This window comes from Bos taurus, chromosome 7 (assembly GCF_002263795.3).
Source record: "Bos taurus isolate L1 Dominette 01449 registration number 42190680 breed Hereford chromosome 7, ARS-UCD2.0, whole genome shotgun sequence".
NCBI classification, from domain to species: domain Eukaryota; kingdom Metazoa; phylum Chordata; class Mammalia; order Artiodactyla; family Bovidae; genus Bos; species Bos taurus.
The window spans coordinates 18,712,762-18,725,510 of NC_037334.1; the positions used below are offsets into that span (position 1 = coordinate 18,712,762).

Consider the following 12,749-nt stretch of genomic DNA (forward strand, 5'->3'; position numbering starts at 1 on the left):
CTTTCTCTGTAACTAGGACAGCCACCCACTGGCCCCAGAACAATTGCCAATTCTCCTGGAGTCCCCTGTGTTCCTGCTGGGTTGGTGAAGCAAGGGTTTAAAAGAGCAATCTGAAAACCCGACCCAGCTTGCCTTGAAGCCTGCATCTGGTGGTCCCTGTCTGTCTGAATTGCCCAAATAAACACCTCCCTCACCACGGGGGCTTTTAGAGTCGTTTTCCAATGACAAGTTGACAGGATGCCATCTCCATGCACTGGGGCCCAGTGTGGCATATTTCCTCCTGCACGGACAGCCTCATTGCACCCCCCAAACTAGTCTGGAAACCAGGGTCCAGGGGGTTCAGAGTTGGCTGGGAGAAGCCAGATTGGGATTGGGACCTGGAGGTGTCACCTGTTCACAGATCTTGTTACAAGGTAGGAGCAAGTCCTAAAGTTCAGAACTGGTGCTCCTGAGGGGGCCCCAGGAAGTGTGGAGAGTGTGGGCCTGTATCACCCCACAGCCTGTGAGGAAAGACAGGCCCCTTCCTCATTACCCAGGCCTAACACCAGGCTCCATGGTACTTGGATACCCTACAGGATAGGTAATGTAATCATTTATTCTCTTCCAGTTGTAGAGGTCAGGAGTCCAAAGTCAAGGTGTCAGCGCAGCTGGTTTCTTCTAAGGCTGTTGAGGGGGTTCTGTTACAGGCCCTTTCCCAGACTCCAATCCAGTCCAGTGAAAGTGAAAGCTTTAGTCACTCAGTCACGTGTGAGTCTTGGCAATACAGTGTCCCCATCGACTGTAGCCCACCAGCCTCCTCTGTCCTTGGAATTCTCCAGGCAGTACTGGAATGTGTAACCATTCCCTTCTCTAGGGGATCTTCCTGACCGAAGGATCAAACCTGTGTCTCATGTTTTCTGAATTGGCAGACAGGTTCTTTACCGTTAGTGCCAGCTGGGAATCCCCCTGACTCTGGTGGTCATCAGACTTTGACGGTTGCTGGCAATCTTTGGCATCTTTTTTTTTAAGTCTTTATTGAATTGATTACTGTTTTGTGTTTTTTTTTTGTAAAAGGTCTTAGTTTATTCTCTCAAGAAACATCTGCACAGTCACCACAGATACAGCCACTGCAGAATCTTAACTCCTTTTTTTTGCCAGCACCAACATCAGCCTTTGTAGTCCCCCTGACTTTCTTCATTCTGTTCTTGAGTTCCTTTGGCTGTTTTCTTGAGGTCTTTTTCTTCTCATTTAGGCCATATTTTGTCAGCCTGTGTTTGGGCTCACTCTTCGTGTAATCCAAGGAATCATAAATCATTCCAAAGCCAGTTGTCTTGCCACCACCAAAATGGATTCACAATCCAAATACAAAGATGACATCTGGTGTGGTCTGGCACATTTTGGCCAGTTTTCCCCAAATTTCTGTTTCAAGTACTGTTGCCTTTCCAGGGTGAAGAACATCTATGACCATTTGTTTCTGCCGAAGTAATTGGTTGGTCATGAACTTCCTGGTCCAGATAGTTACTATGTCATTCACAATGGCAGCTGATCTTCAAGCAGCCAGGGAGGAAAAAAAAAAAACAATACTTTTTTTTATGTTTTATTTTTTTGTCCAAAGAGGTATGTGGGATCTTAGCTCCCCAACCAGGGATGGAACCCACACCCTCTGCATTGGGAGGCAAAGTCTTAACCACTGGACCACCAGGGAAGTCTGTAATCTTTGGCATCTCTTGACTTGTAAATGTCTCTCTGCCTCCTTCACGCAGCCTTCTCCCTGTGTGTGTGTGTGTGTGTGTGTGTGTGTGTGTGTGTTTGTGTGTTGTATGCGTGCTTATGTGTCCAAATTCCCCTTTTTATAAGGTCACAGTCATGTTGGATTAGCACCCACCCAAATGACCTCATTTTAACTTGATTACCTCTGTGGACATGAATTTGAGCAAACTCCAGGATAGAGTGAAGGACAGGAAAGTCTGGCATGCTGCAGTGCGTGGGGTCAGACACTACTGAGCAACTGAACAACAGCAACCTCTGTGCAGGTCTTGTCTTCAAGTACAGTCACTTCCTGAGGTCCTAGGGGCCAGGACATCAACATGTGAATTTGGCAGGGAAAAGAGGTCACAGTTTTCAAAGATACACAGATTTTTCAGAAGCGCAACTTCTGGGAAAATTGAGGAAAATGGCTTGTCATTTAGTCCAGAACCTTACAAAGAGTTGTTCACCGTTTCTGTGAACAGACCTGCAGGGTCTAAACACCCCCCCTGCTGCTTCTGCCTCAGATGAGCTGTCTCAATAGGCCCACGTGTCTGAGCACTTCATCCTGTGCTCAGTGTAACCAGGACTGGTACCCAGCATTCACAGGCTGAATTAGTATTTATCAGACATTATTTTCTTTTTATTTCTTCTGTTTATATCTGATAGAGCATCATATGGTTGGGCTGCTGTTTTGTTGTTGTTTTTTTAACTGTATGTGGTTAAGTCATAATGGGCTTCCCAGGGGGCACTAGTGGTAAAGAACCTGCCTGCCAATGCAGGGGACAGACGCAAGACACACGGGTTCGATTCCTTGGTCAGGAAGAGCCCCTGGAGAAGGAAATGGCAACCCATGGTATTCTTGCCTGGAAAATCCCTTGGACAGAGGAGCCTGGCAGGCTACAGTCCATGGGGTTGCAAAGAGTCAGACACCACTGAAGCGATGGAGCGCACAAGTCATATTAGCTCTGATTTTTATTTCTGGAGACAAAAGGGAGGTGGAAGAAAAGACTTGTTATAAAAAGAACCTGCAGGGACTTCCCTGGCAGTCCAGTGGTTAAGATCCCATGCTTCAAATGGAGGGGCTGCACATTCTAACCCTGGGTGGGGAACTAAGATCCAGCATGATATGCAGTGTGGCAAAAAAAAAAATAGAACCTGGGACACTTAGGCTGTGTCCACCTTTTGGCTGCTGTCAGTCGTGCTGCTGTGAAGATGAGTGTGCCTGGATGTCTCTGCACACCTGTTTTCTACTCTCCTGAATGTATACCTGGGAGTGAAATTCCTGGCTCCTATGGTAATTTTAGACATTTAACTTTTGAGGAACTGCCAGGTTGTTTTCCATCGCGGCTGCCCCATCTTAACATTCCCACCAGCCCTGCACGGGAGTTCCGAGTGTGTCTCCCATCTTCACCACTTGTTTTCTGAGTGCGTTTCTTGTTTTAAATAATAGCCATTCTGTTGGGTGTGTTAGGCCTTCCTTGGTGGCTTAGTGGTAAAGTATCTTTATCTTTAGTGGTAAAGTATCTGCCTGCCAATGCAGGAGCCACAGAAGATGGGAATTCGATCCCTGGGTGGGGAAGATCCCCTGGAGAAGGAAATGGGAACCCACTCCAGTATTCTTGCCTGGAGAATTCCGTGGACAGAGGAGCCTGGCAGGCTACAGTCCAGTGGGTAGCAAAGAGTTGGACACAACTGAAGTGACTGACCCCCACCACCAATGAGTGTGTTAGTAGTGTGGATAAGCAAATGGTGGTCCAGCCATACAGTGGAATGTTGTTGTTGCTTGTTGTTTAGTCGCTCAGTTATATTCTTTTCCATTGTGGTTTATCACAGGATATTGAGTGTAGTTCCCTGTGCTATAGAGTAGGACCTTGTAGTTTATCCATCTTATATATATATATATGCTAGTTTGCTAATGCCAGATTCCCAGTCCTTCCCTCCCTCATCCCCCTCCCCCTTGGCAACCATAAGTCTGCTCTCTACTTCTGTGAATCTATTTCTGTTATATAGATACATTCATGTCATATTTTAGATTCCATATATAAGTGATATGATATTTTCATTTTTTGTCTGACTTAGTATAATAATTTCTTCTTCTGCTGCTGCTAAGTCGCTTCAGTCGTGTCCGACTCTGTGCAACCCCATAGATGGCAGCCCTCCAGGGTCCCCAGTTCCTGGGATTCTCCAGGCAAGAACACCGGAGTGGGTTGCCATTTCCTTCTCCAATGCATGAAAGTGAAAAGTGAAAGTGAAGTTGCTCAGTCGTGTCCGACTCTTAGCGACTTAATGGACTGCAGCCCACCAGGCTCCTCCGCCCATGGGATTTTCCAAGCAAGAGTACTGGAGTGGGGTGCCATTGCCTTCTCCATAATAATCAACCTATATTGCTGCAAATGGCATTATTTCATTCTTTTTACGGCTGAGTAATATTCCATTGTATATATGTACCACATCTTTATCCATTCCTGTCGATGGACTTTTAGATTGATTCTGTGTCATAGATACTGTAAATAGTGTTGCTATGAACACAGGTACATGTATAGGATGGCAAGAGTTTTTAATTAAACTGTCTATTTTTTACTGGGGTATAGCTGAGTAACAGTGTTTTTGATAGTTTCAGGTGAACAGCAAAAGGACGCAGCCATATGTATTTAATGGTAACCATGCATGCGTGCTAAGTCACTTCAATTGTGTCTGACTCTGTGATTCTATGGACCGTTGCCCACCAGGCTCCTCTGTCCATGGAGTTTCTGTCCTGGATTTTCCAGGCAAGAATACTGGAGTGGGTTGCCATGCCCTCCTCCATTCTCCCCCAAACTCCCCTCATATTCAGGCTGCCATATAACATTGAGCAGAGTTCCCTGTGCTATACAGTAGGTCTTTGTTGGTTATCCACTTTAAATATAACACTGTGCACCTGTCCATACGAAGGCAAATTTTTGTGTTACATATATTTTGCCACGATTTTTTAAAAATGTTTTAAAGGTCAGGGTAGGGGCGGTTGGGTGTCATAGGAATGAGAACCACGGCAGTAGGCTTGGGAGACAGACTTGGAATCCAACCTACCTGTCTGCCCATAGGAGTTACTAGTTCCTCTCTGTTTTGGCTTTGTTAACTGAGAATAGGACAGTATTTGTCATAGAGGGTCTTTGCCAAGATTAAATTAGTTAATAGATGTAAAAAGCTCCTAGAAAATGTTAAGTGTTCAATAAATGTTAACAGGCACTGGGAGGCCTACAGGAATAGGGCCTAAGGTACTCATGTTCTCCGGGAGACCCATAAAATGTTTTCTGAGGCCCAGAGAGAAAGAGGGCAGAAATGATCAGCTCCGAAAATGCAAAGAGAAAACTGCAAAATCAGAATGAATACCTTATCACATGTCTCCACATTTACAAAAATGTGTCAACTCCATCAACCGCTAAATTCTGTATTCATAAAGATTTCATTACATTTCAAAACAGCTCCTAGGTTAAATTTTCTCACTTTGCAGGAATTCCCCAGCCTGCACAATGATTGCCAGTCTCAAATTGCACGCATTCCTCTTCGTTAAATATTTTCACATGCAGTGCTCTAAAAAGGACTTTTGAGTTTTTAAAAACACAGGCATAGAGTTGTCGGTTCCTGGGGATATGGTGCTTTTTCACTGGTTTGCAGATCGAGGGGCGGGGTCTCCACTGAGACCTCCCAGTGCTGCCCCTCCCCAACCCTCCAGAGGTTAGCCCATCCCTCCCTCGTTAGTCACAAGATCACAGGATGGTGAGGCCAGTGGGTTCACATCTCAGACTCTCCTTCTTTTGTCAACTGTGTGTCCTTGGAAAAGTGACTTACCCTCTCTGGAGCTCTCAGAGTTGTCATTTCTCAAATGGGCATGATGCCTCCACCCCAGGTCGCTGGGCAGATTCTGGTGGGTGACTATGTCAGGTCCAACCTTATGAGCCAGAGGCCTCATTGGCTCAGCAAGATGCCAGTTTCTCAGCATCTCCTCTCCCCAGAGTAGCGCTGATTTTTTTTTTTTAAGGGGGGCGGGGGGGGGGCGGTGCTTGGCATGCAGTTTGTGGGAATCTTAGTTCCCTGATCAGGGATCAAACCTGGGGCCTCAGCAATGAGTGTGCTGAGTTCTAAACACTCATTACCAGGGAATTCCTAGTATTGCACTGATTTTATGATTTGAGAGTTTCACACAATACCTGCAAGAGAATTAGGTGTGTGTTTCCTCTGGCTGTCATAACAAATTGACATAAACCTCTCACCTCAAAGTCTGGAGGCCTGAAGTCCTCCAATTCAAGGTGCCTGCAGAGCTGTTTCTTTCCAAGGCACTAGGAGAGCGATCTGATTCCCTGCCTTTTCCAGCTTCTCCAAGCCACCCACACTCCTTGCATCCTGGCCCCTTCCTCCAGCTTCAGAGCCAGGAATGCAGCATATTTTTCATCCTTTTTCCACAGTCACATCTCCCTCTGACTATTAGGGGACAATTTCTGAAATCATGAGCCTTGGCCAGGCCTGCTTGCCTGAATTGCCTCGCAACAGTAGGTCCTGAAAAGCAAAGTGGTGCTGCCTCTGAAAACTAACCAGAAGAATTTGAGAGGGGCCAAAAGGAGGGAGGAGATACCAGCCCATAATATGTCCTACCAACCTCCCAGAATCCTTCATGCTTGAATCCATCTTGAACAAGAGATGCACACACCACCTGGAAGAACCAGGGGTGTGTGTATGTGTGTGCATGTGTGTGTGCTCAGTCACTCAGTTGTGTCCAACTCTTTGTGACCCCCTGGACTGTAGCCCACCAGGCCCCTCTGTTAAGAGAATTTTCCAGGCAAGAATACTGGTGTGAGATGCCAATTCGTCCTCCAGGGGATCTTCCTAATTTAGGGAATCGAACCCAAGTCTCTTTCATCTCCTGAATTGGCAGGTGGATTCTTTACCACCAAGCTACCAAAGAAGCCCTAAGCCTGGTGACTCAGACTAAATGTGGGCCAAACAAGATGACTGGCCAGAGGCAACTCAGAAACCAACCTCATTACCATAAACCCTGAGCCTTCGAGCCACGTAGCAGAGCAGTTCTCCTGGGTTCCTTTATTTGCTATTTTCTACCCCCACCCGGCGCCCCCTTCCCAACAAAGTCTCTTGCTTTGTCAGCCCGTGTGTCTCCTCAGACAATTCACTTCTGAATGTTAGACAAGAGCCCACTCTCGGGCCCTGGTAGGGTCTCCCTCCCTTCCTGGTACATGATCACAGTCAGGAAGGGATCTCTGATGTGGACTTCTTTGGGTAGGGGGAGGGGGCGTTATTTTGCCTTTCCCACTGGGATGGGAATCTGTGTTGGGGGCGGAGGTTCACAGGCGTGAGTACTGACCAAGGAAGTGAGACAGTGGCTACCTGTGGCCTCAGGCTTGTGGCCTGATGACTCAGATGGTGAAGAATCTGCCAGTGATGTGGGAGACCCAGGTTTGATTCCTGTTTCGGGAAGATCCCTTGACAGAGGAAACCCACTCCAGTATTCTTACCTGGAGAACCCCATGAAGAGAAGAGTCTGGTAGGCTGTGGCCTAGGGTCACAAAGGGACATGACAGACGCGAGAAAAAGCTGCCTGGCACTGACCCTGGGGTGATTAGGGCAGGGGGATAGTGACACCGAGTGTGAGAGGAGCCAATTGGGATGTGAGCTCTGAGTCGACTGGTTTGCATGTGAAAGGCACCCTAGGGCAACTTGTTTGCTGTCTCTGGGAATTAGCTGGTCCTGGGAGGGGCTGAAGCCCCAGATGTCAAAGCATCAGAAACAAGAAAATAAAGACATGGGTAACACATCCATGTCTAACTAATACACCCAGAACGCGGTTGTTGTTCTAAGTCGTGTCCGACTCTCTGTGACCCCATGGACTGCAGCATACCAGGCTTCCCTGTCCATCACTGTCTCCCAGAGTTTGCTCAAACTCATGTTCATTGAGTCAATTATGCCATCCAACCAACTCATTCTCTGTCGTCCCCCTTTCCTCCTGCCTTCAATCTTCCCCAGCTTCAGGGTCCTTTCAAATGAGTCAGCTCTTCACATCAGGTGGTCAAAGTATTGGCGCTTCAGCTTCAGCATCAGTCCTTCCAATGAATAATCAGGGTTGATTTTCTTTAGGATTGGCTAGTTTGATCTCCTTACTGTCTAAGGGACTCCCAAGAGTCTTCTCCAGCATCATAGTTTGAAAGTATTCATTCTTCGGTCCTTAGCCTTCTTCATGGTCGAACTCTCACATCCATACGTGACTACTGGGAAAACCATAGCTTTGACTATATAGATCTTTGTCATCACAGTGATGTCTCTCTTTTTTAATACGTTGTCTAGGTTTGTCATAACTTTTCTTCCAAGGAGCCAGCATGGTAGACACAGTAAATTCTTATCAAATCTATGCAGAGGAGAAAGAGAGAAAGGACACAATAATCCTGTATCTTATGGACTTCCCTGGTAGTCCAGTGGTTAAGACTCTGCCTTCCAATGCAGGGAGTGTGGGTGCGATCCCTGGTTAGGGAGCTGAGATCCCACATGCCTCACAGGCAAGAAACCAAAACATAAAACAAAGCAATATTGTAACAAATTCAATAAAGACTTAAAAAATGGTCTGCTGCTGCTGCTAAGTCACGTCAGTCGTGTCCAACTGTGTGCGACCCCATAGATGGCAGCCCAGCAGGCTCCCCCATCCCTGGGATTCTCCAGGCAAGAACACCAGAGTGGGTTGCCATTTCCTTCTCCAGTGAATGAAAGTGAAAAGTGAAAGTGAAGTCGCTCAGTCATGTCTGACTCTTCGCGACCCCATGGACTGTAGCCTACCAGGCTCCTCCGTCCATGGGATTTCCCAGGCAAGAGTACTGGAGTGGGTTGCCATTGCCTTCTCCAAAAATGGTCTACATTAAAAAAAATCCTTAAAATCCTCTGTCTTCATGTTTTCATTCCTGGTCTGGCCTTTTGGGTCTTCTGGGGCCCGGCAGAATGCTAGCTTAGAGTGTCTGACGGGGACACCAAGCCTTGTAGTGTCTTCAGTCAACACCAGGTGGCAGACCATCTCCACTGAGATTGGGAGGGAACCTGGCATGTTCGGACACGTGCAGTAGTAAGGCTGCTGCTATTCCTGAGGAAGGTCCAAGGAACACCTCTAGTAAGAGTTACCTGGCGGTGGAGGGATGGGCTTATTTATTTTTTAGTCACACCACCACGGTGGCTTGTGGGATCTTAGTTCCCTGACCAGGGAGAACCTGGGCCATGGCAGAAAAAGCGCTGAGTTCTAACCACTGGACCTCCAGGGAATTCCCAGGGAGGGGCTTCTTTAAAATGCAGGTTCCCAGCCCCAACTGACCCATTGACCCCTGGGAAGCTGACTGTTGAGAAGTGGCTTCCAGGGGCTCCTCACCATGGTCCTGTCAGGGAGGCCCCCGTGAGGGCTGGGTGACTTATGTGAGACCAAGCCAGGCTGGAGAATGTTATCCCAGCTCTACCCTTTGCCACCTGGATGACCTGGAACCAGTTACCTTGAACGCCTGAGTTTTTTCTTGCTGTCTTTTTTTTTGGCCATGCCCCGCAGCATATAAGATCCTCCCCAACCAGAGATCGAACATGTGCCCCCTGCTTTGGGAGCACAGAGTCTTAACTACTGGATCTCCAGGGAAGTCCCTGAGTCTTCTCTTTGTAAAACGGGCTGGGGGATTTCTGAGGATGCAAGGAGCTGATGCATTTAAAGTGCTTTACAGGCTTCCCTGGTGGCTCAGTGGTACAGAATCTGCCTGCCAGTGCAGGAGACATGGGTTTGATCCTTGACCTGGGAAGATCCCACATGCTGCGGAGCAACTAAGCCCTCACGCTACAACTGTTGAGCCCGTGCTCTAGAGCCCAGGAGAAGAAACTACAGAAGCCAGCACTCTAGAATCTGTGCTCCACAACAAGAGAAGCCCCCGCAACGAGAAGCCCGTGCGTCACAAGTAAGGAGTAGCCCCCGCTCGCCGCAACTAGCGGAAAGCCTGTGCGTCAACCAACAAAGGCCCAGCAGTCAAAAATAAATAAAATTATTATTATTTTCTTTTATTAGGTTGTACCAGGTCTTGGTATATGCAAACTCTTAGCTGCAGCATGCGGGATCTGGTTCCCTGACCAGGGGGTTGAACCCGGGCCCCCTGCATTGGCAGCATGGAGTCTTAGTGACTGAACCACGAGGGAAGTCTCTAAAATAAAAGTATTTTTTTAAAGAGTCAAAAATAAAGGGCTTTGCACAGGACCCAGCATCTGTGGGTGCTTAGCCAGTGATTGTGGTTGCAGTCAATTCTTCTAGAAGAGACAGGTCTAAACTGGGGCCTTCCGCCTCCTTGCAGTCTTGGGGAGGGGGTTCGATCTGCCCCCACGCCCACCACAGCTGTGATCTATAACCCTGTGTTTGCAGTTTTTCAAAGAAGGGGCCCTGTTCGGGTATCTGAAAGCTGCACGCTGAGGGGTTAAGTGCCAGGAGCCGCTGATGATGCCTCACGGCTGCCTCCAATCTCACAGTCAGACCCACCTCGTGCCAGCCAGCCGTGAAACTGCCGGGCGCCCCACATAGCCAGCCACAGAAACTTCGCGCTGGGCCCCATGGGGAGGCTCGTAAAACACACTGAAGCTTCCCCTGCCGGCCCCGGCAGACCGAATATTTACAGACTTGGCTGAAATGAGACCCAGCAGAGCAAATTTCACAGGCAGCCCAGAAAAAGTCTCCTCGCCCCCTGTCCCTGGGAAAACAGGACATAGGGTGAAATGTAGTCTGTTAGGTCAAGGCCCACACCCTCAGCAAGACAAGATGTGACCTGGGCTTGACATAGTTGCTCAGTCGTGTCTGACTCTCTGCAACTCCAAGGACTGTAGCCTGCCAGGCTCCTCTGTCCATGGGATTTCCTAGGCAAAAATATTGGAGTGGGTTGCTATTTCCTTCTCCAGGGGATCTTCTGGACACAGGGATGGAACCTAGGTCTCCTGGCATTGGTAGGCAGATTCTTTACCACTGAGCCACCAGGGAAGCCGGAGAGAGCTCTTCTGTTTAGCAGCAGCTTCCAGGGCATTTCCTGTGTGCCAGGCTCTGTGCTAGGGACACAGCAGTGACCATGACCGAGACAGATTTGCTCTGTGGAGCCCATGGAGAGTGTTTTAAGCAGGAGGTGGAGTGAGCCTGGCTTCCTGAAGGAGCTGACTGGAAGGATATCCCAGGAGAGGGAACAGAATGTGCAGGAGCCCCTGGGAAGGAATGGGTGTGGCAATCTGGGAGGAACCTAGCAAGCAGGAATGTGTGTGAGTTGGGTTCAGAGTGACCTGTGAGGTCCCAGTGGGGTCAGGGATCAGGCCAGCAGACACAGGCAATTTGAGGGCACTGGGGGTGGGGATGGCAGGCTTTAGCAGTTGAAGGGATCCTCAGGCTCCTAGTAGGGATAAAGGTGTCTGTTATCCCAGAAAGGCAACCAGCACTTTCTGTCTCTAGGGAACTGGCAGCAGCCAGTCCTGGGGAAGGGACAAGCCAAGGTAGGCTCATGGCCAAGTTATCTGGACAAAGGTAACAGCAGGGGGAGCCTCCTGCAGACTCCAGGCATGAGGTCCCCCACCCCCACTCCAAAGACCTGAATGTAGGTGGTAGGAGCACGCTGGCTAGCAGAGCTGATAAGGTTGGTAGTTCATGCCCAACCTGGACTGAGTCACAGCTGCAGGCTAATGAGAGAGGCGGCTAATTCATGGAAGAGCAGTTGGGGGAGGGGGGAGCGGGAAGAGTGGGAGAGAGAAAAAAAGATGGAGAGATGAAGAAGGAACAGAGCTTCAGAGAAACAGAGACAGACAGACTCAGAAGGAAAAAGAGACAGCAACGCATAGAGAAGACAGAGAGACTGAGATGCAGAGAGAGACACAGATCCAGACAGAGACAAAAGCAGACGCAGAGGGACTCGGAGACGCAAAGATATTGAACCTCAGGGGCTGCTGCGACCCCTGCGCCCCCACCACATAGCCACTGGATGGTGCCAGAGAGCCACACTCTGCCCCACGGTTGTCCCTACCTGGCCTCTTGGCAAGCCCCAGTCCTTTTCTCTCCGCCTGCGGTTCCCCTACTGGTCCACTGGCACGTTAGCGGGAGGCCCGACCCCAGCAGGGAGATGGAGATGGAGATGAAGGCTGCAGCAGAGTTTCGCAGGAATCAAGGATGTCCAGAATCCCTGTAACCTTGCCACCCCCATGCCAAGGCCCTGAGCATATCTCCTGTGCATAGCACTGCTTGTCCCGGGGTGTGTTTTCATTGGTCTGGGTGTGTGTGTGTGCACAAGTGTTTTGAAATGGGTGTGTCTGGTTTTATCTTGGGAGTGTGTATCCAGCCAGTCTCGGTCTCATTTTGTCTCAAGGTATGTGGTGTGTGTGTGTATGTGTATGTGTCAGAGGCTGGGGGGCGGTGTCTCTGTGTGTCTGATATTTCCAGGAACCCAGAAACTTGCCACACTCTCCTCTCCCCTCACCTTTCCCAGCAGTTCTGCATGGAGTCACCCAAGAAACTGGAGAACCAAAACATTCAGGAAAATTTCCTGGAATGCCAGAGGCAATGCTCTCTGGAGAGACAAGAATGGGTGTCCACAGAGGGGACTGAGCAAATTTTAGGTTCTGCTAAACCCAAGCACTTACTTGGTGCTGCTTTTCATGCTGTGGACCCGGTCTCCTCATCTGTATAATGGGTCTGATATGATAGCAGCCTCATAGATTTGTTGTTCAGTGATTAAGTGAGTTACGGTTTGTAAGGCTCTTTGAACCCTGCCTGGCACACAGCCTAAGGACTCAGTAAGTTTCAGAAACCATCTCTTTGATCCTTATAACTACAAGCACATCCATTAACCTGTGGGTCAGTGGGATCCTCTGAGAATTCTCCACTCACCACTAGGGATCTGAGGGTCATCTTAAAGACTCAAATAAAGCTGCGTTGGCTCTTACTGCAGCACATGAAGATCTTTGGGATCTTCAATCTTTGTTGCATCATGTGGAATCTTCTGTTGTAGCAT

General features: G+C 48.7%; 1 pseudogene; it reads right to left on the minus strand.

The window, feature by feature from the left end:
• LOC132345844 (small ribosomal subunit protein eS24-like) overlaps positions 1 to 12,749 on the minus strand; it is a 20,539-nt pseudogene continuing 7,790 nt past the window's right edge.